Genomic DNA, 22,597 nt, shown 5'->3' with positions numbered 1-22,597 from the left:
TATCTATTGACTATATGTGTGCTGCGCGCGTGATTAATAATCGACATAACGAACAAACAGCTCCTGGAATCCATCTGTTTTTTAAAATAAATGATGTAGCCTGGATTAAAAATACAATTTATTTTCACTGGTCCAAGCGGGTTTACAAAACCTCCCCTGCATGTCGAGCCCTGACACACACAGACATGGGTATTCCCGTGCAGTTGTTGCCTCTTCAGAAAGTTGGTTTATTTTTGGTCAATTGCATATTACTGTTTTAATATATCACGATGATTAAAAAAAAGCTAATTGGGATCAAAAAAGGAACATGACCAGGTAAAAAAAAATATATACAGTATATATTTTTTTGACCAAATCAAAATTTGTGTTTCACTGCCAAGTCAAATGGTCGCAAATGCAACTGTTTAGGTCACAGTATCGAACCCAGGTGTAGACTAACAGTGAAATGTTTCTTATGGGTCCTTTTCCAACAATGTAGGGATAAAGATAAGCTATGTTCTCAGGGGGCAATATTTGTTTGTGTGTATACAGGAGTCTGTTTACATGCAACATATAGAACCACTGCCCCCAGACACACACACACACACAAACTTCTTAGATTCTAAGCTAACTCTTGGATGACCGTGACCTCTCTTTCTCTCTGTGAAGACGCTAACGGGATGTCCCATTTTGAACGCTCAGAGAGGGGGGGACGACAAGGTCACTGGAGGAGAAGGCAGCATCACTGGAATGGACCGGATCACTTCCACAATGACAACAGGTGAGAATCAGTAGCTATCCTACAGCATGAAAATTATAAAAATACCAAACATAACATAGTATACTAGGTGTGCTATATTTAAGCAATAAGGCATGAGGGGGTGTTGTATATGGCCAATATACCATGGAAAAGGGCTGTTCTTAATTATGACGCAACGCGGAGTGCTTGGATACAGTCCTTAGCTGTGGTATGTTGGCCATATACCTCTAACCCCTGAGTTGCTTTATTGCTATTATAAACTGGTTACCAATGTAATTAGAGCAGTAAAAATAAATGTATTGTCATACCTGTGGTATATGGTCTGATATACCCCTGCTGTCAGCCAATCAGCATTCAGGGCTCGAACCACCCACTTGATAATCGTGAATATAAAGCTCCAGGGTGAAATGATTTACAAAATACCAGAGTGCATTTTGTAAATGATTTAATTTGCCCATTTACACCTAGTCAATGTGGCAATTATAATTATCTGACTGTCTCTCCCCCCCCCCCCCCCCCCCCCCCCACTCCCACTCCCAGGGGTCCAGTGTTCCAGCAGTATGATGGTTATGCTGGCCCTGTGGGGTTCAGGGTAGGCCCTCGGCCTTTTCCTCCTGTAGGGAGACACAATGGACACACAGGGGCGCTGGACGAGCTCACACTCAAACATATGGCCCAGGACTGCAGCTCAGTGAAAAACCAGCTGCTTACACTCAAGAGTTTATTACAGGTAACACACACTCCCTCAAAGGCTCGAATGTAGTCCTCGGGAACTCAATGTAATTCCAATCTAATCACTCTGTTGAATTGAGCTATGACTATGCAAGTGGAAATCATATCTTGTTACTGTTGTCAGCTCCTTTTACAATTAAATAGATTTAGCGTCCAATAAAATGTAACTTTAATAGAATAACTATTATGTCAAGGTTTGAGTTGACATTTCGCTAGACGCTAGACTGCTGATGTTTTATCAAGCAGTAGCTTTATAGGAGTTTATCACACATCCAGGTGAGAGAAGGCTTCTGAAGTTGAAAAGCAGTAGAAATCTGTATTGCTGCCACAGTGACCCTCTATGCCTACTTGTGAGGATGTAGTAGAGATACACAATGAATCTCTCCCACATTTCCTTAGATGGAGAGATTTCTGGAGAAGAGAACTGGTTTGATATCATGTAATCATAGAAAATAGCTGCTGGCTTTACTGTGCTTTACTGAGAATGTCACATGTCTCATGTCCATGGCTTGCGAGTGAGTGACTGTGGCACATGGTTTTATTCTATGTGTTACTCATCTCTTCTAACCTCTTATTACGACCCTGCTCCTCCCTTGTGGGTTACCTGTGGTACCTAATCACTTAATAGATCTGTCGGTATCAGATGAAACATTCCATTTAACAGAGAGAAACACACACACACACACACACACACACACACACACACACACACACACACACACACACACACACACACACACACACACACACACACACACACACACACACACAGTGTATGATGTGACGTGTGAGACAGTTAATCAGTAGTGTACAGCCTCGGACTGTACAGCGTCTCATGTCTGGCCCTGTAGGACCCCAATATCTACCTTAGTGTCAGGCTGGTTGATATTGGCTTTGGCCTCACAGCCCTCAACAGATTACATTCCTCCAAAACAAGTCAACTGTGCCCCAAGATTATCTCTGACATGACATGACAAACACATATCGACACACAGTTCACTTTCTGTGATGCTAATTGTATTTGCTTGTCAGAGCTGAGATTCTGTTCGTTATCTCCAAAAAGGTACATCTTTGATAAGGACCAAAGTGATAAATGTGAGTTATCTGTACCCATGTTTGATTCATGTTCATTTGATATTTGACCTTTGACTGTAAAAGGAGTGCTGTTGCTGCTGGTAATAGTCATCTAATTGAGAAAGTCTGTTTTCTTTAGTTAACAGGGTAGTTTGGCCTTGAGCACCAAACAATTTGTTGGCCCGCCCATGAGTTGTTCTCTTCTTAATTGTTTCTTTGGAGCTGTGATGTTGTGCTGTAAAATGCATCTCTACTTTAGTCATAATTGATCTGAGCTATAAGCAACAGGCTGTATCGGTGTACCTAGCTGACTATAGGCAAGCTAGAGTGTCCAAAAGCAGAAAATTACAGTTTTTTGGGGATACACAGTGAACATGTCCCTTTGCTTGAGAAAAGTTATTTTTATGTCTTCCAAACTGCTTCAAGGCCCTTATCAGCCATTCTACAGAATAATCTACAGAAGAAGCTCCCAACTATGTAGCAATTAGTAGTATCATTATAATAACATATAAAATACAATATACCTACAGCTAGTCCTCCTTTCTGCCCAGCATAGTACAGTTCAGAATACTGAATCTTATGTTATGTGTTTTTTCTGTGTTTGTAGATGGAGGATGGTGGCCCAGAGGTTGTTGATGGCAGTGAAGAGGATAACAGCATGACCCTACAGGTAAGACACCACCTGGAAAAACACTATTTCGGACTTTGAGCCAAAACAAGTAGCATTGTTAGACTAGAAATGAACCTCTGTGTGTGTTTCAGTTGGAGGAGCTAATGAAGGAGGTGTGGAAGCTCAGGGAGGAGCTGAGGAATAAGGAGAGGACAATCGCTCAGCTGACACAGGGGGTGAGTCTCCAGGAGGGGTCAGCGAGAGAACGGCAGTCATTCTCTGCCAGTGCACTACAGCTGCTTAGTGCAACATTGGTATTATTCATTGACAGTTCTTTGATAGCCTAAAGCAGGGCTGCTTTGTAATGTCAGAGCATGTAAGTGGGCGAGTGTGGAGGGAGGAGCAGAGCGTAATTCGAGAAGATTTGGAAAATGGTGAAGGCCTTCTCTCCCGCATCTATTTTGCTCTGGTATTGCTCAGCCACAAGCTCTGGGTATGCTTTTCCTAGCATTTTTTGTTTCCTTTTTCACTGTCACTTTTAATTAGGCCTATTCGGTTGTAATTATTTACCCTACCCCGCCCACAGTAGCCTATATCTAGTTTATATTCTACTTTCTAACATTAGGATATGTCGTTTCGATTTTGAAGGACTTCAAATGTATTAACGCATGTTTCAAGTAGGCAATACATAGGCTGCTGTAAAATGTAGAAACACCATAATATAATAATATATTTAATGAAGCAAAAATTTCATAAATAAATCTTAAAAAATAAAGGAAAGGGAATAAATCATCTGAAACGGCAACGGTCAAATGATTTGCACACAGAAGCGCCACCAAGCTTCACATGTGCATTGAGTATGGGAAATATGCTCTACAAATTAAATATTTCTCATGACACAAGGCGAGACCCAGATGCAGACTCAGGAGGCAGATGGTTAGAGTCTTACAAGGTTTATTAATCCAAAGGGGTAGGCAAGAGAATGGTCATGGACAGGCAAAAGATCAAAACCAGATCAGAGTCCAGGAGGTACAGAGTGGTAGACAGGCTCGTGGTCAAGGCAGGCAGAATGGTCAGGCAGGCGGGTACAGAGTCCAGAAACAGGCAAGGGTCAAAACCGGGAGGACTAGAAAAAGGAGAATAGCTAAAAGCCGGAGAACGTTAAAACCGCTGGTTGACTTGGAAACATACAAGACGAACTGGCACAGAGAGACAGGAAACCCAGGGATAAATACACTGGGGGGAAAAAGCAACACCTGCAGGGGGTGGAGACAATCATAGGGACAGGTGAAACAGATCAAGGCGTGACAATATAATTATTATTATTGTTATTATTATTATTATTAAGACTGAAAAATACACATGGAAACTTAATTACTTAAAGGAATATTATTGTGAATCTAGCCATAATATAAGCAAGTGAAAGGAGAATTGAATACATACTGAAAAAGATGAAGGAAAAAGCAAACCCCACACTGCTCTTGATAGTATCACTGATATTTAATAAGCTTAGGTATCGGCCTCACGGCCTTCTCAGAGCTTTTGTGTTTTTTGAAAGATTTGCACCCTTATGTAGACCTGGCCCCACCCACATCCGTTCCACGCATCGAAAGGGGTTGGAGGCAATGGAAAAACAAATAAGTGCTACCAAATATAACAAAAAGCATTTCATAAATACTACAAAAGTGTATAAATAAGATGATTTAAACACGTCTATAAAACCACAATGAGGACATAGCAAGTTTTCATTAGTCAATGGGTACATCGTACGAAAAACATCAGAGTAATCTTAAATAGGCACATAATTCATGTTCAAATCCACAACATAACATACATAGGCATTTCATCATTAAGTCCTTTAGGAAATAATGTCTGGAGGGTGAAATCCACCACTTATTGTGTATAGGAGAGGTCGCAATTTACGCGATAAATTGGTTCATGCCAACTGCCAGCCACAAAAGTAAATCAGCCAGGCTCTTTTACGCCCTCTACCTAATGGTAGCTATAAATGCAGAGGATGTGCACAGTGCAACGATATGATGAAGTGTGAATATTTATGCCACCCACACACAGGACAACGGTTCCAAATAAATGACATTATTACGTGTTCCACCACCCATGTTATTTACATGATTAAATGTCCATGTGGGCTCTGTTATGTCGGTAAAACCTCTCCTCCTCTCAAACAGAGAATTTGTGAACATAAAAGTTCAATCAGGAGAAACGACAGGGACTATCCAGTCGCTGTACATTTCAATGACCTGAAACATGACATTTCTACCTTTAGATTTTGTGGCATAGAGAAAGTTAAGATATCAGACAGTGGAGGTGATATTAATAATACTCTGAGTAAAAGAGAACGTTTTGGTATTTTCACCTTCCAGATATTATTTCCTAAAGGACTTAATGATGAAATGCCTATGTATGTTATGTTGACCGATTAGACATTAGTTAAACTATTTCCCGCTAATAAAAACAACTCCACACAACGTTATTGTACATATCATCCATGCACACCTCAGCCATTTTTTGCCCAGTAGGTGGCTTTTGACTCCTGGTAGCTTGGAATGTTTGAAATAGCCTTATCAGTATGCGTCAGCCTGTACAAAATAGTAAGGTAATAATTGTTTCATCGTTTTTTATTATTATTATTTGTATTATTGCTACTGCTGTATGAGGCTATAAAACTGCCACAGCAAGTTGATCCCTGCAATGCAAGGATTTCTTTTGCAACCCATCCGCCAAATCCATCCATTACGCACGGTTCTCCCTCTCAAGCACTGCTTCTCGAGGATTCATTCCAACCATCAAATTATAGGTTAAAATCAAATTTTATTTGTCACGTGTGGAATACAACAGGTGTGGACTTTATCGTGAAATTCTTACTTACGAGCGCTTTCCCAACAATGCATAGTTAAAAATGACGAAAAAATGATGAACATTTTCAAATAACAATAGAAAATAGTAACACAATAGATAACAATAACAGGGCTATATACAAAGTGTACTGACTCAATGTGCAGGGGTATGAGGTAGTTGAGGTAATATGTACATGTAGGTAGGAGTAAAAGTGACTAGGCAATCAGGATAGATAATAAACAGAGTAGCAGCAGTGCACTGTAAATGAAGACTGTACAAGTGTGTGTGTGTGTGTGTGTGTGTGTGTGTGTGTGTGTGTGTGTGTGTGTGTGTGTGTGTGTGTGTGTGTGTGTGTGTGTGTGTGTGTGTGTGTGTGTGTGTGTGTGTGTTGGAGTGACAGTGTAAGTATGTGTGATTGTGTGGGTAGAGTCCAGTGACTGTGCATAGAGACAAATTGTCAGTGCAAATAGTCTGGGTAGCCATTTCATTAACTGTTCAGCAGTCTTATGGTATGGCTTGGAGGTTGTTGTCATCGGTGCTATTGAAAATCAGAGAGCTTCCTTAAGTTTCAGTAAACAATTAGCTTACTCTTTAAAGATTAAACAAAGTCATCATCTTTTTATTTAGGTGATTTAAAGTATTTCTTCCTGTTATTGTGAACTATATGATATAACAAGTTAAACCTTTCAATTAAAGGCCTATCACAAACCTCTTTTTGTATTCTGGTAGGCTAATACAAACATGTTGTTTGCAGCATGAACCAGACTATTATCTCTGAAGTTCATTCATGTATTGGTGATGAATACTTTAGCTGTATGTTTAGGCTACTATTAAAGTACTCATATAGGCCACTTCTCTGCCAGACTGCGCAAGATATCTAGTCCGACCAGTAAGTGCGGTCTAAGCAATTCCCACATGATATCACGCTACCTCCCTAAATTGGTTCTACTGATGTAAAATGTGTGTTTACCTCTTGTGTCACACACATTACATTCTAGCTCACAATCAAGGATGGCTGTGTATTCCCTCCAGCAGTGGTGAAGTGTAGACTATGTAGCCTTGTGATACTGTCCTACTGGACTCTGTGTCGGTCCCTACTTAAATGTAATAGATTTTTGAGAAATAACATCCACACATGGGGCTGGCTTCATCTCAATGTATTTAAAATGTTTGTAATCAAGCTTTTACATTTGTGTTTTCCTGTCTATATAATGATCATATTTTTTTATTTGTAGGGTGCATTTCCCATGCTCAGTGCACATGTGAAGCTTGTTGGTGCTTGCTTGTGTGCACAAATTGTTTGACCTCTGCAGTTTGACATGATTTATTCCACTTTATTTATGAAAAGGAGCCGATACTGTCCTTTATTATTTACATGTATATGTTTTAGCTTCATTAAATTGATTTATATTATGGTGCTTCTATTCCAAGAAAAGCAAACATTCATTTTACAGTGGTCTATGTATTGCCTACCTGAAACATCTATAATACATTACCTTCAAAATAGAAACAACATATCCTATTGTTAGAAAGTAGAATATAAACTAGATATTGGCTACTGTAGGTGGTAGGCAAAATAATTACAACCTAATCGAGGAAATGAAAAATGCTAGGGAGAGCATGCCCAGAGCTTGTGGCTGAGCAATACCAGAGCGAAATTGGAGCCGGGAGAGAAGGCAAACACCATTTAAAAATAAAAAAAAATCTGCTTGAATTACGCTCTGCTCCTCACTCGCCCACTTACATGCTCTGGCATTCAAAAGCAGCCCTGTTTTAGGCTATCAATGAACTAATGAATAATCACATTAATGGAATCAATGAATGAATGGATGTAGCAAACCATTACACGGTCTGAGAAGCTGCATAACAAATGAGAACTAATTAGACTAAATAACAAGTTTTTTACTAAGTCGTTCAAACGAGATACTAAGAAATTGGAATGAGATACTAAGTCGTTCAAACGAGATACAAAGTCGTACAAACAAAATCATTCCAAGAGTATGTTTTGTTTTTCGCCTTGAGCTTCAGGGCCTCCTTACAGCAACGTCAGGTACAGTAATAGAACATGTCAGAGCAACATCAATGTTCCAACCTCTCCAGCTCTCCCAATTCCAATAAGAATAGCCCACATAGCACCGCTCTTCTCTCCCTCACACTTCTGCCACCTCTAACACACACGCAAACAGTGTCTGGATGTTTGCAGATCTCTGTCTGAACTTTAAGAACTGAGAATGGGGAAAAGCAAGCGAGAGAGAGATGGATAGAAAAGATGGAGAGAGGATGAACTGTAGTAGGGAAGGATTCTGATTGAAAGGGATAGACAATAATAAAGAATTACTAAGGACACGGAGAGAAAGATTAAGGGAGTTATGTAATGGAATATCAGATAAGAGCCAGATAATGAGAGATAGAATAATAGAGGGAAGGGGAGAGAGAGAATAACAGAGAGACAGATAGATAGAATAATATAATGAGCCAGATAAAGGGAAAAATAAATGCTGAATTCTCTGTGGGGTGAGCTGCCAAAATACTTTAAGTTTTGACTTCTGAGTTTGTGTGTCTGCTTTGTCAGCAGTTGATGCAGAGCTGTAGATGTTCTGTCATTAGCAAAGGGTGGTTGGTGGTGTTTTTTTTTCTCTCTCTGAGGAGAGAGACAGACATGTGGGTATGTTGAATTTTAATGTAGCTTAGCTCTTCATTGATTATGAGGTTGGATTGGATTGAATATTAATATTAACCTCACCTCACTCAACATTGGGGCTCCTGGAATGAATACATTGTTTAACGACAAACTGTCAATTACCGACTGATCCACTGCTATAATCCAAACTTCAAAACCCACTGGGGATGACCTACAAGCTCATAGAGTTAATAGGGTCTACTAGTCATGTCTGGACTAGAGACTGTTTTTTAAAATCTTCATTAGAACCCAAAAACTCAGAAATACGTTTCACTCATGCACTTTTTGAATACCAAATCACCCTAGTAGATCATTCATTTGTTATTGTTCTTTTCCTGATACAGTTGTGGTAACTGTCTCTCTCTCCTCCCCCAGCCTGCTCATACTGCTCAGTCCGGGAGGTGTCACTGCCACCAGAGGTCACCGTCACTCGGGGGGGACAGACGAACGCACCACGACAAAGCCACACAGACCTCATGGAGAGGACAAGGACACAGCCAAGCCGTGAGTACACCTACAGTATATATATCTGGAGAGTGGAGACCTAAATCCAGTTTGTCTCCAATCTGTCCACTACTGCATGCTATAGTCAGTCATCAAGCCAGTCCATCACCTATAGTCCCCACCCTCACACTATCCTCCCATTCAACTTGCTCTCTTACCTATCACTGGTACTACATTGCCCAATCCCCCCTTCCTACTCCCACCCCATCACCATTTCCCTATGTGGTGGAACCACTTGATGGATGGTGAGACTGACTGTGTGCTTGAGACAAGCCGTCAGCTCTCAGCCATGTACAGATGTAGTGACTTCTTCTTTTTTCTTTCATCCTCTGTCTGTCTCAAACTCCCTTAGTCTTTCCCCATTTAATTATTCTGTTTCCCCGTCTGATATACCCCCTCTCTTTCTGTTGCTTTCTTTTTATCCACTGTTACATTCTGTTGTGTGAGGGTTTTGCTTCTAACTCTTTGTAGGGAAACACAGTCGATAATGATAACTTTGACATTGTCCAAATTGCTCTGAAAGGAGGAATATAGTGAAGTGGTTTATGATGAGTAGAGGAAAAAAGAATGAAGAGAGTGTAAACAAACAGAAATCAGATGACAACCGCAGGGTGTTTCTCTCTCTTTTTTTTCTTTATTTCAGACAGTATCAAAGTTACGAGTTTCACACTGTTTAGTTTTGCACGTTTTATGCTGTACTGCAGATTGCACTTCCCATCCTCTCTGCATCTGTCCTTTCTCTCCTCCCTCTCCCTCTCTCTCCCGCTCCTTCCCTCTCTCCCCTCACAGTTCAAAGGGCTGTTGGAGCAGGTAGAAAATGTGGTTTATCTTCTCTGATCTTAGTTCCCACCACTACTGTTAATGTGTGACATCCTGTGGCCTGCCTACTAGCCCCTCTACAGGGGTTTACCCAATGCATTACACTACTACTGTCCAATGACCAGGATGTTGTTTGGGCTTTTAAATGTTTAACTGTTATGGAATTGGAGAATGTATATACACCACACTTTGATAACTTTAACGTAATCCACTGTAACTTTGGAAGATATGAAGGGTACCCATGTTATTAGATATAATTCTTAAGTTCCCATGGCTTAGTTGATACACTGTTAACTAGGGTTGGGGCAATGTGTGGAATGACAGATCGTTGTGGCGCACGGAGGGGTCAATTGGCGGGAAGAACCATAGACATTAAAACCAGTGGGTAGTGATAGCGCTGACATCATCCATGTAATCTTATGGAAAACTCCCGATGGCTCATGAAGCTGTAAGTATTTGAATTTGAAGCCTGAATAGGGCTGAATGGCACCAACAAGTTGCTACGGATCATGGTGAAAGTTTCCGTAACTAGCAAAGGATCATGGTCGATGAACAGTAGTCGTTTCCATCCTGCCTGAGAGAGTCAACCAACCAGGCGCGAGCCTCTTCGTAGCCTGCCGGTCTGTGATTGGTCTGTGTCATCAAGTGGTCTTGTGTGTCGACAAATGTAGTAGTCAGAATGGATCCCTGTTTAATTAAATATCTAGATTTGTAGCAAACTTTTAAATATTTCACAGCGGGGATCGAACTTGATCATAGTTTTAGAGCCCAAAATGTCCGTACATTTTTTTGGGGCTTGGCCATTCTGGCGATCGTAATGTACATACTGTAGGCTTTCTAGCGCAGATCTGTCACGTTCCTGACCTTATTTCCCTTGTTTTGTATTTATTTAGTATGGTCAGGGCGTGAGTTGGGGTGGGTTGTCTATGTGTGTTTTTCTATGTTGGGGTTTGTGTTCGGCCTGGTATGATTCTCAATCAGAGGCAGCTGTCAATCGTTGTCCCTGATTGAGAATCAGACTTAGGCAGCCGGGGTTTCACGTTTGGTTTGTGGGTGTTTGTTTCCTGTGTCAGTGTTAGTGCCACACGGGACTGTTACGGTTAGTTTGTTTGTTATTTTGTATCGTGTCTTGTTTTCGTGTTATTAAAATCATGGAAACTTACCACTCTGCACATTGGTCCTCCGATCCTTCTCGCCTCTCCTCATCCGAGGAAGAAATAGACTGCCGTTACAAGATCAGGGTTTTTTGCACTGCTGGGTTGCTACAGTATGCAGTCACTAACAGAGCTTGTGACTTCGAGCTCCAGGCCGGACACCGGGTGCCTGGGAAGAACACAATATAAAGGACACATTGGTTATACCAGAACTGTGATTTGGTGCATAATGTCATTCTTCTTATATAAATTGTTACAAAAGCCACAACAACAATCTCATTAAATCATTGTTCAAACAAAAGTGTTAGACCTAGTTACTTTTTAACCGAGTCCAGGCTGCAGAATGATTTTCAAATAGGGGGAGCTATGTTTCTCTTGTCCATAAAAATACTCCGATATAGTTATATGAGCCTACCTTTAAAAAAAATTATGTTATAGCTGTATCAAGTGTAGGCTATTGTTATTTCAACTTGATCATCTGGGTAAGCGCATTTGTGACATTCTTTCTTCCATTAAGATACTTTCTGACAGTTTCAGACTGTAAAAAAACAAAAAAGGAATGTGACAGGATTTCACTTAGTAACTATAGTTTAACCTGCCTTAGCTAAATCAGAAAAGAAAAAAAATGGCTGACTTGGTGGGAAAGAAAGCACATCTTCGCCTGTTTGACAGTTCTTCGGTTTCAGGCTGAATGATAGAGGTGAGCCAGAAGACCTGACCCAAATCACATGCAGAATATGCTAAAAGCTTATCAGGGCAAAGGATGGACAGACTACAGACCCCTGTCATCCTGCTGAGTTCGCTACTCCGGGGGTGAAGATGTTGCTGGCGGTCCTTGACATAAAGAATGTTATAAATCATTTCACTGTATATTTAGAATTTGTACAGTTACATCGGCAAAAAGCATAGCCTAAGATTAATAGGCTTATTGGTTTTTACCCTAAGCCAATGTTCATTCAAGTGTTATAAAGAATGGTATTGGCTAAATAACAGATTTTATCTGATTGTTGTGGACTTTTAAATAAATTCACCACTTGTAAGCTATTCAAAATAAAGTTGTTTGTGAGAAAATTCCGACAACCCCCCCCTGGAAAGACTGCTGCGGGGAGTTTAAGCCCGATTGCCAGTTGCTCAATTCAACGACATTACTAAACCCTTTGACAATATTATAAATATTAGTTTATGCGTTGGCAAAGTAAGTTTACAACAACTTTTCTTGACAGCAGCCAATGTGTAAGGTTATATTATAGTCTATTTGTTTGTAAGGAGGGATTTTCTGACTGCACAAGTTATGTTGCCTACACTTTGGTCAAGTAATGCAGAAAGGTATCAGGTTTGTTTAAACTTCCTATTCGAATAGTCTATCTTGCAATTGTTTGTTCTCTGTCGTTATTACAGTACTTTGTTTTTATTTAGGTTATTCAAACAACTTTATGAGATGGAACTCTGTTAGGCCTAGATTAATTCGATGGTTGATCATGATTAGGGGAATAGGGAGAAAAAGGGAAATTAGGATTTTGAAACAATAAGCCAGATAAAGGAGTGTCTGCTGCCAAAGGCCCATGATGATCCGACATTGGAGAGGAATGTGATGGGAAAACACATTAGGCCCTATCTGACATTTTGCGCTGCTTTGGTCCTCTCCTCTCTTTCTACAATCTAAATTGTTCTCTTGCATTATGTTAAAGATCCAGTATGTAGCTTTGTGTTCTACCAGAAGAAATCCACATAGAAATGAGAGTCATATATTACATGATTAAAAGTATGTGAACACCTGCTCGTCAAACATCTCATTCCAAAGTCATGGGCATTAATATGGATTTGGTCTCCCCTTTGCTGCTATAACAGCCTCCACTCTTCTGGGAAGGCTTTCCACTAGATATTGGAACATTGCTGCAGGGACTTGCTTCCATTCGGGCTACACGAGCATTATTGAGGTTGGGCACTGATGTTGGGTGATTTGGCCTGGCTCACAGTCAATGTTCCAATTCATCCCATAAGTGTTCGATGGAGTAGAGGTCAGGGCTTTGTGCAGGCCAGTCAAGTTCTTCCACAACGTTCTCAACAAACCATTTCTTTATGGACCTCTCTTTGTGCACGGGGGCATTGTCATGCTGAAACAGGAAAAGGCCTTCCCCAAACTGTTGCCACGAAGTTGGAAGGACAGAATCGTCTAGAATGTCATTGTATGCTGAAGCATTAATATGTCCCTTCACTGGAACTAAGGGGCCCGAACCATGAAAAACATCCCCAGACTATTATTCCTCCTCCACCAAGCTTTACAGTTGCCACTATACATTGGGGTCGGTAGCGTTCTCCTGCCATCCACCAATCCCAGATTCAATCCCAGATTCGAATCCCAGAATCCCAGATTCGTCCAATCCCAGATTCGACTGCCAGATGGTGAAGCGTGATTCATCACTCCAGAGAACGCGTTTCCACTGATCCATTTTTACGCGCTACGCACTTAAGCACTCGGGCGGTCCCGTTCTGTGAGCTTGTGTGGCCTACCACTTCGCTGTTGAGCCGTTGTTGCTCCTAGACTTTTCCACTTCACAATAACAGCACTTATAGTTGACCGGGGAAGTGCCAGCATGCATGCGCCTGGCCCGCCACAAATCCTCCCCTAACCCGGACAACGCTGGGCCATTTGTACATCGCCTCATGCATCTCCCGGTCGTAGCTGGCTGCGACACAGCCCGCTACTCCCAATCCCATGGAAATGTCCTCCTGTTCTTCAGTGAGTAGCTCCTCTCCAGTCAGGAAGAGTTGGACGTGGCTCTCATCCCCTCTATTCTTATGGTAGGTGCTGGGAACTTCACACACTGTAAGACGTAAACATTAAAACAAAGAAATTCTAAATATTAAGGTTAGCCACTGGGCACAGACATCAATTCAACGTCTATTACGCATTGGTTCAGCGTAATTTCAAAGAAATGACGTGGAAACAACGTTGATTCAACCAGTGTGTGCCTAGTGGGTAATCAAGTCATACTTCAAACAGTAAGTTAACAACTGAGCACACCTTACACAGTAGTACTACCAACGTTGCATTCATTTATTTGCCATACTGGGAAATACATACCCTGTCTGTGACATACAGCCCACTTGGATCTTCTTTGAGGAAGTAGGGGAGGAGCATCTGGCTGCAGTGATCTTCAGACATTAAATTGGAGGGTGTGTAATAAAAAAGACTGGATTAAAGTAAATATAATTGGAACGGCTGCATACTGTAAAGGCTACATGAGAAATGTCATTACAGATTATTGGGACCGAGGTCAGAGGAGCAGACAGTCAATTACATAACTAGAGATGGTCTTGTTATGCTGCTGGAAATGTGATGGAATAAACAATGTGGGAATAAACTTTCAAAGCCAGCAGATTATTATGGTCTGGGTAGGCACAATGGTGTAAAAAGGTTATTAGTGTGTGAGTAATGTGAGTAGGAAAATGGAAGCCTTATATATCCCTTCCCTGTCTTGTCTCTCAATTAGGAATACTTTTGAATGAGCGCTGTGCACACATCCATGTATTGTCAGGTAGTCAGGTACACTATATATACAAACGTATGTGGAGAATCCTTCAAAATAGTGGATTCGGCTTTCATGTGTATAAAATTGAGCACACAGCCATGCAATCTCCATAGACAAACATTGGCAGTAGAATGGCCCTACTGAAGAGTTCAGTGACTTTCAATGTGGCACCGTCATAGGATGCATCCTTTCCAACAAGTCAGTTCGTTAAATTTATGCTCAGCTAGAGCTGCCCTGGTCAACTGTAAGTGCTGTTATCTGGGAAGTGGAAAAGTCCAGGAGCAACAACGGCTCAGCTGCGAAGTGGTAAGCCCACACAAGCTCACAGAATGGGACCGCCGAGTGTGAAGTGCGTTTAAAAATCGTCTGTCCTTGGTTGCGACACTCACTACAGAGTTCCAAACTGCCTCTGGAAGCAACGTGAGCACAAAAGCTGTTCGTCGGGAGCTTCATGAAATGGGTTTCCATGACCAAGCAGCCGCCCACAAGCCTAAGATCGCCATGCCAAGCGTTGGCTGGAGTGGTGTAAAGCTCACCACCATTACACTCTGGATCAGTGGAAACGCGTTCGTTCTCACGCTATACCATCTGGCATTCTGACAGACGAACCTGGGATTGGCGGATGCCAGGAGAATGCTACCTGCCCCAATGCATAGTGCCAACTGTAAAGTTTGGTGGAGGAGGAATAATGGTCTGGGGCTGTTTTTTATGGGTTGGGCTAGGCCCCTTAGTTCCAGTGAAGGGAAATCTTAACGCTACAGCATGCAATGACATTCTAGATGATTCTGTGCTTCCAACTTTGTGGCAACAGTTTGGGAAAGGCCCTTTCCTGTTTCAGCATGATAATGCCCCCGTGCACAAACAAGGTCCACACAGAAATGGTTTGTCTAGATTGGTGTGGAAGAACTTGACTGGTCTCCACTCTGTCCTGACCTCACTGTGCTGTGCTGTTGTGCGCTGCCAGACTCCGGCGGTGCAGTCAAGTTCAAATATGCAAAGTCTGACATCATGATGTCGTCACCATCGACAATGACTAGTCAAATATCGACGATGGCTGTCAAACATCGTCGATAGATGATGCAATCGTAAAATCGCCCAACCCTACTGTTAACTCAATGCAGTGATTAGAGTGACATAGAGAGAGACAGTGTGTTTGTGCGTGCATGGAGGTGCAGGATAGATAGAGTACAGAGGCAAGGAGAGGATGCCTCTGAACAAAGGGCTTAGTAAACAGGGGAATGCCGAATGGCCTCATTAAAACAAACAAGTGCTGGCAGGAAGACTAATCGAATGGAAAACCTTGTGTTTCATCAGACCAAGACAAGAGGCTAATTACTGCTACACCCACCTCTGTCTACCTCTCTCTCTCCTCCAACTTTCTCTCTTTTATTTATCTCTGTCTCTCTCCCTTCCCCTTTCTTTCTTTCTTTCTTTCTTTCTTTCTTTCTTTCTTTCTTTCTTTCTTTCTTTCTATCATTATCTAAGCTGTAATCAGACACAATACTCTTGTCATTCTGTCAGCAGGAGGTTGGTTTGTAGAGGGAGAGGGAGCGAGAGGGAGCGAGAGAGAGAGAGAGAGAGGCAATGACAGAACAACTTGTGTCCAGCATTCTAATCTAGAATGATGGGTGGTTTTCACAGTGAGGTCCTGACATTAGTCCACCATACTGCCTCTCTCTCCCACCCCCAGAGATTCCACACTCACTGCCGTGCCCACAGCTACCACCAGAATTCTGCTTTGAAAGTCAACTTCATAATATCAGACAGGTGCAAATGTAATTGTGAGAACTACCGAAGTAAAAAGTCATGTACAGACCTTGGTTGTATGTCTTGTTATTATCCTCAATCTAGCTGAAAGTCTTTCATGTAGTGAATGATTAGGGGAGTTAAAGTAAGATTTATCAAGCCGGCTATGACATCCTTCAGGACACTGCTAGCAGAGCTGCTAATGCCTTGACAATTTGTAATGAGCAATGACAACATGCTCCTCAAATAAGGACTCACACCAGCTTGTAAGATGAAAGGGGAAGCTAACGCTTTACTAGCATAACAGCTTATGCTTTGCTAACACTTCATTATTAGAAAATCAACAACAATATGCACAGTTTATGAATGCTTCACACTGACTTGTTAAGCATGCTAATGACATCATGATGAAAGTCAAATCCATCTAATAACTCTGGTAGAGTTCAAGGTAGTTTATAGAGTTAGCCTACTTGTGTGTTTGATGGCAAGCAAAGCTTTCCATACAAAACACCATTATGATTATTGCTAGTTCTTTGCTTGTACTTCCTAATGAAAGATAATTCCATACTCCTCACATAAAGGGTTCCCTCTAGACCTGTCAGAACTGGGAAGTAGCTACGTATTCACACCAGAATGTAAGATGAAGACAGGAAAGCTCGCCCTGAGCTGAGACAGCCCAATGAAAATTCCAGCCGCTGTCAGTGCTAGTCTCTCTTTCCCATTTCAAACCTTCCTTTCTGCAAATTAAGCCGTGGCAGGTGGCAGCACAGAAGGGTCCTGCTGTAATTGTGTAGTACAGAAAAAACAGGGAGGAAGTCGATCAGAAACCTCATTTTTCCTCCACTTCCCTCACTGCGGTTGTCTCTGAAATTGCTTGGGCATCCCAGAGAGTCCAGTCTCTCTCAATCTATGCCTATGCGTCCCTCTCGGTTTGAGGAGATGTGGCCAATTTAAGAGCAGGACCAAACAGTCAGGAGAAGGAGATTACCTGTTGACATTCATCTCTGGTTAACGAAGAGCCTCCACTCTTCATCTACACAGGATGCTTTTATCTTTATGCACAGTTTGGGTTTGTTCAGGTGGGATTGAGCCGATTATTGAGGACAGGCATTCACCCTCACACACAGTCAAACAGTCGGTCTGATTCTTCAGTGCTAAATGTAATAGACTGTGGGAAAGAGAGTGAGTGAGAGAGACAGAGATGGAGAAGAAAGGAATGAAATATTGGAGGGAGGTTCACATAAGAACCTCATGCATTTTCATTTGTATGCCTTTGAAAAAGGGAATATGTTTGCATTAATATCCTAGAGCAGGGAAATAGAGAGGACGAGGTAAGCATGGTAACAGTATTTTTTCAAGCTCGTTGATGTCATACTTCCTACTCACACTTGCTCACAACATTGCCTGATGTCTTGTGGAGTTCTGGTGTGTGTGTGGGGGGGGGGTGTCTTTGCTTGTATGACAGTATGTGTTCCTGTTTATATGTGCTGTTTGTGTACTGTATGTGTGCTGTATGGTGACTCTATACTCTCACATGTATAGGACCTATATCTTTATGCATGTACAGTAACAGTCCAAAGTTTGAACACACCTACTAAGGGTTTTTCTTTATTTTTTACTATTTTGTACATTGTAGAGTAATAGTGAAGACATCAAAACTATGAAATAACACATATGGAATCATGTAGTAACCAAAAAAGTGTTAAACAAAACAAAATATAGTTTAGATTTGAGATTCTTCAAAGTAGCCACCCTTTGCCTTGATGACAGCTTTGCACACTCTTGGAAATCTCTCAACCAGCTTCATGAGGAATGCTTTTCCAACAGTCTTGAAGTTATTCCCACATATGCTGAGCCCTTGTTGGCTGCTTTTCCTTCACTCTGCGTTTCAACTCATCCCAAACCATCTCAACTGGGTTGAGGTCAGGTGATGGTGGATGCCAGGTCATCTGATGCAGCACTCCATCACTCTCCTTCTTGGTCAAATAGCCCTTAGACAGCCTGGAGGTGTGTTGGGTCATTGTCCTGTTGAAAGACAAATTATAGTCCCACTAAGCGCAAACCAGATGGTATGGCGTATCGCTGCAGAATGCTGTGGTAGCCATGCTGGTTAAGTGTGCCTTGAATTATAAATAAATCACTAACAGTGTCATCAGCAAAGCTCCCCCACAACATCACACCTCCTCCTCCTCCATGCTTCACGGTGGGAACTACAACTGCTTAAATCTTCCGTTCACCTACCCTGCGTCTCACAAAGACACAGTAATTGGAACCAAAAATCTCAAATTCCGACTCATCAGACCAAAGGACAGATTTCCACCGATCTAATGTCCATTGCTCGTGTTTCTTGACCCAAGCAAGTCTCTTCTTCAGATTTGTGTCCTTTAGTAGTGGTTTCTTTGCAGAAATTCAACCATGAAGGCCTGATTCACGCAGTTTCCTTTGAACAGGTGAGATGACTCTGTTACTTGAACTCAGTGAAGCATTTATTTGGGCTGCAATTTTCTGAGGCTGGTAACTCTAACGAAATTATCCTCTGCAGCAGAGGTAACTATGGGTCTTCCTTTCCTGTGGCGAACCTCATGAGAGCCAGTTTCATAATAGCGCTTGATAATTTTTGCGACTGCACTAGAAGAAACTTTCAAAGTTCTTAAAATGTTCCACATTGACTGACCTTCATGTCTTAAAGTGATGATGGACTGTCGTTTCTCTTTGCTTATTTGAGCTGTTTTTCCAATAAATAGGCCTATCTGCGGCTTATACCACCCCTACCGTTACAACACAACTGATTGTCTCAAATTAATTAAGAAAGAAATTCCACAAATGACCTTAACTTTTAACTGTTAATTGAAATGCATTCCAGGTGACTACCTCATGAAGCTGGTTGAGAGAATGCCAAGAGTGTACAAAGCTGTCAAGGCAAAGGGTGGCTAATTTGAATAATCTAAAATATATTTTGATTTGTTTAACACTTTTTTGGTTACTACATGTTTCCATATGTGTTATTTCATAGTTTTGATGTCTTCACTATTATTCTACAATGTAAAAAATAGTAAAAATAAAGAAAAACCCTGGAATGAGTGGGTGTTTCCAAACCTTTGACTGGTACTATACGTCATACCTCCTTTGTCTTTTCTCTGTGCAGGGTTTGCTGCCCACCCCCTTCTTCTCCCCCGGGCAGGGTTCGCCCCGCACCAGCATGCCCCAGCGCAGACAGAGTGAGTCACTAACCCAACCCCCCTCTGTTGCCTTGTCTGCTTCCATTATTCCCTGTCTCTGCCTCCCTTCTCTCCATCATTACTCCCTTCCTCTATGTGATCTACCCATTGCTTTCATCAGTGAAGGGGATGAGTGGTGTTCAGTTCATTCACCTGAAAACAGTGTGTGTAGGGGAATCAGTAGGTAGCATGGTTGAGTAAGCAAAAGCAGTGGGTAGTTTTTGTAAATGGACTTGGATCGTTATCTGACACATCTCAGCGTAAAGTAACAAGCTAATTACTTGGAAGAGTTTATGACACCCGAATCAAGACCTTGTCTTTTATCTACAGTACAATTAGTACATGGTAATAGTGAACAGTTGGTTATTTATCCTTTACTTTAGCAAGTTCCTGAGACATTTTCATTTTAAATGAAGCAGACTAGCAATCATCCTGCAAATATTGCCATTCTGTCCTACCAAACCCCACTATTTTGAATATGTTGTGTTCTGCTGATGAACAGAGGGTGACAGAGAAGTGGAGAAAAAAATAATGATACATATAGAGAGAAACTACATTCTTTTGATGTTTCTCTACGGGGCGCTGGTTGGGCATCATCCAAAGCATAACAGTAAGGAATGGGGGTGCATTTCCACAACCATGGCAGTCTATTGGCTGTGTTTAATTAGATTTGACAATAATAATGTGGCAACCCCGCTGTCAATCAAGGGGGTGCATTTGTCGGGTTTGCCATCATTGACACTTCAAGGTCCTGATTCAACGAGAGAGAGAGAGAGAGAGAGAGAGAGAGAGAGAGAGAGAGAGAGAGAGAGAGAGAGAGAGAGAGAGAGAGAGAGAGAGAGAGAGAGAGAGAGAGAGAGAGAGAGAGAGAGAGAGAGAGAGAGAGAGAGAGAGAGAGAGAGAGATGTATTATGTCATTAAAACATTGTGGAATTCAGGAGAGAGACAAAAAGGAAAGGGCAGAGTCAAAAGAGAAGTGAAGTGACTCATGTTTCTCAATGGAGTAATGTTGTTGTGGAGCTCCTGTTGTCAACGCTAGGTGTAAACAACTCGGTTGGGGTTTCTTGCTTGTACAAAATTGGATTTTAGAGAGGAGTAGTGTCGGTAGGAGTTAGGATGACATGAATACAGTAGATGCACTGGATAGACAAATGCCCTGGATTGAGCTTGTTTGCAATTGAACATGTCAGGTGTGATGTAAGTGTGTCTGTCCTTTTCTGTGCCTGATTGGCAGACTGAATCAGTATGATGGAGTGGTCAAGGTACTTGTCTGTAAAAATGTGGAAGCCGTTGAAGATGTCATCACTCATTGATGCAAGTGCTCCTTTTCAGCTACCCAATTCTACCAAACTCTGTTATTAACCCTGTGCTAACAGTGTCTGTTTATGCGTGTTTGCGTGCATGGAAGCGTGTGTCCTAGATGCGTGCATGCATGTCTGTACTGTGCATACATGTAAATGTGTGTGTGTCTCTCTTCCTCTGTCAGTCTGCTTTCTGCTACTGTGTCTCATCTCCTATCTCTTTCTCATCCCATCTATAGAGTGATTTTCGTGCCAATTTTATTTGAATTGCATAATTTTGCATTTGTATTAGGATATTGAATATTAATTGAATATTTTGGAATCGTAATGTACAAATTGAATCATTGATTTCATAAATTGAAGAGCGTACCGTAAACTCACTCCGCAGCTAGCTTGATATTTTTAGATAGCTCAAACGGTTAGTACGTTGACAAGGAGGGTGGTCATGTGTGTTTGAGGCAGAGGTTCTGAGTTCGAGAAGAGTCTTAGCTCTTTTTCATAATTGCTTATAGCCAACATTTTTGAAATGCTCGAGTCCCCCAAAAAATGTCAATTCAACATGCCACGGAAGCTTCTGTTTTCCACAGAACACATTTCATTCTATCTGTTCTCTACCATTCCTGTCTGGCAAAGTACCAGGATGTTGTCTCAGGTTTTGAATCTGAATTTAAAGAACTGAATTTGAAAACTGAATCTGAATGCATCTGAAAAGTTGAATATATGAAATGTTGATAAACCTGAAATTATAGTATAATGACTCGCTAGGCGTGGCTGATAGATAGGCATTGAGGAGGAACAGACAGAATTCCAACACACAAGTGCACAGCATAAACCAGGGTAGGCTGGCATATTCATTCAAAATAAAGGTTCACAAAGCTGGTTCTCAAACAATTACTGAAAACAAAACACTCTCCCACTTTACTTAACTGAACCTAGAGTTAGCCTTAACTTAAAATAAAACAAGCTGGGCTGCTACCCAGCTTACCAACTTCCCTTGTAGTCCGGTCACTTCTTCTTGCGGAGAACCCAATGACCAGGACTTCAAACAAATGTCTGTAGGGCTCAGCCTCCGCATCCACCAAGGGCTCCCCTGTGCTGTACTAAAGCAGCCCCTTAAAATGTGCAGTCTAACGAGGCAGAGTGGCCTCAAGTCTAGGCGTAGCCATGCAGCCTACAATGCTGGTTGTGGGGCTTGACTGACAGTCTAAACAGTGGCTTTCCCCGGCCACATCACCGAGGGCGCCACAATAGTTTGTAAACTTGACAATTAATGCAAAAATTATCAACGACTCCAGTCACCCAAGTCATAGACTGTTCTCTATGCTACTGCATGGCAAGCGGTACTGGAGTGCCAAGTTTAGGTCCAAAAGGCTCCTTAACAACTTCTACCCCTAAGCCATAAGACTGCTGAACAATTAATTGCCACCCGGACTATTTGCATTGACCCCCCCACTCCTTTGTTTTTACACTGCTGCTACTCGCTGTTTATATGATATCTACCATATTGAAACTGAATATATAATTATTGAATTGAACATTCAATTAAATTGAAATATAATTTTTTAACTGAATGCAATATTAATTCAGTTTCAAATCATGAAAGACATGTTACATTTATGAATTCAATG

The 22,597-nt window shown here is 41.6% G+C and overlaps 1 pseudogene; it reads left to right on the top strand.

Annotated features, from left to right (window-relative positions):
* The window catches only part of LOC129858822 (serine-rich coiled-coil domain-containing protein 2-like), a 124,008-nt pseudogene that overhangs the window by 93,766 nt on the left and 7,645 nt on the right, over positions 1-22,597 (top strand).

Source organism: Salvelinus fontinalis, chromosome 1 (assembly GCF_029448725.1).
Source record: "Salvelinus fontinalis isolate EN_2023a chromosome 1, ASM2944872v1, whole genome shotgun sequence".
Lineage (NCBI taxonomy): Eukaryota > Metazoa > Chordata > Actinopteri > Salmoniformes > Salmonidae > Salvelinus > Salvelinus fontinalis.
This window is presented reverse-complemented; position numbering and strand designations above follow the sequence as displayed.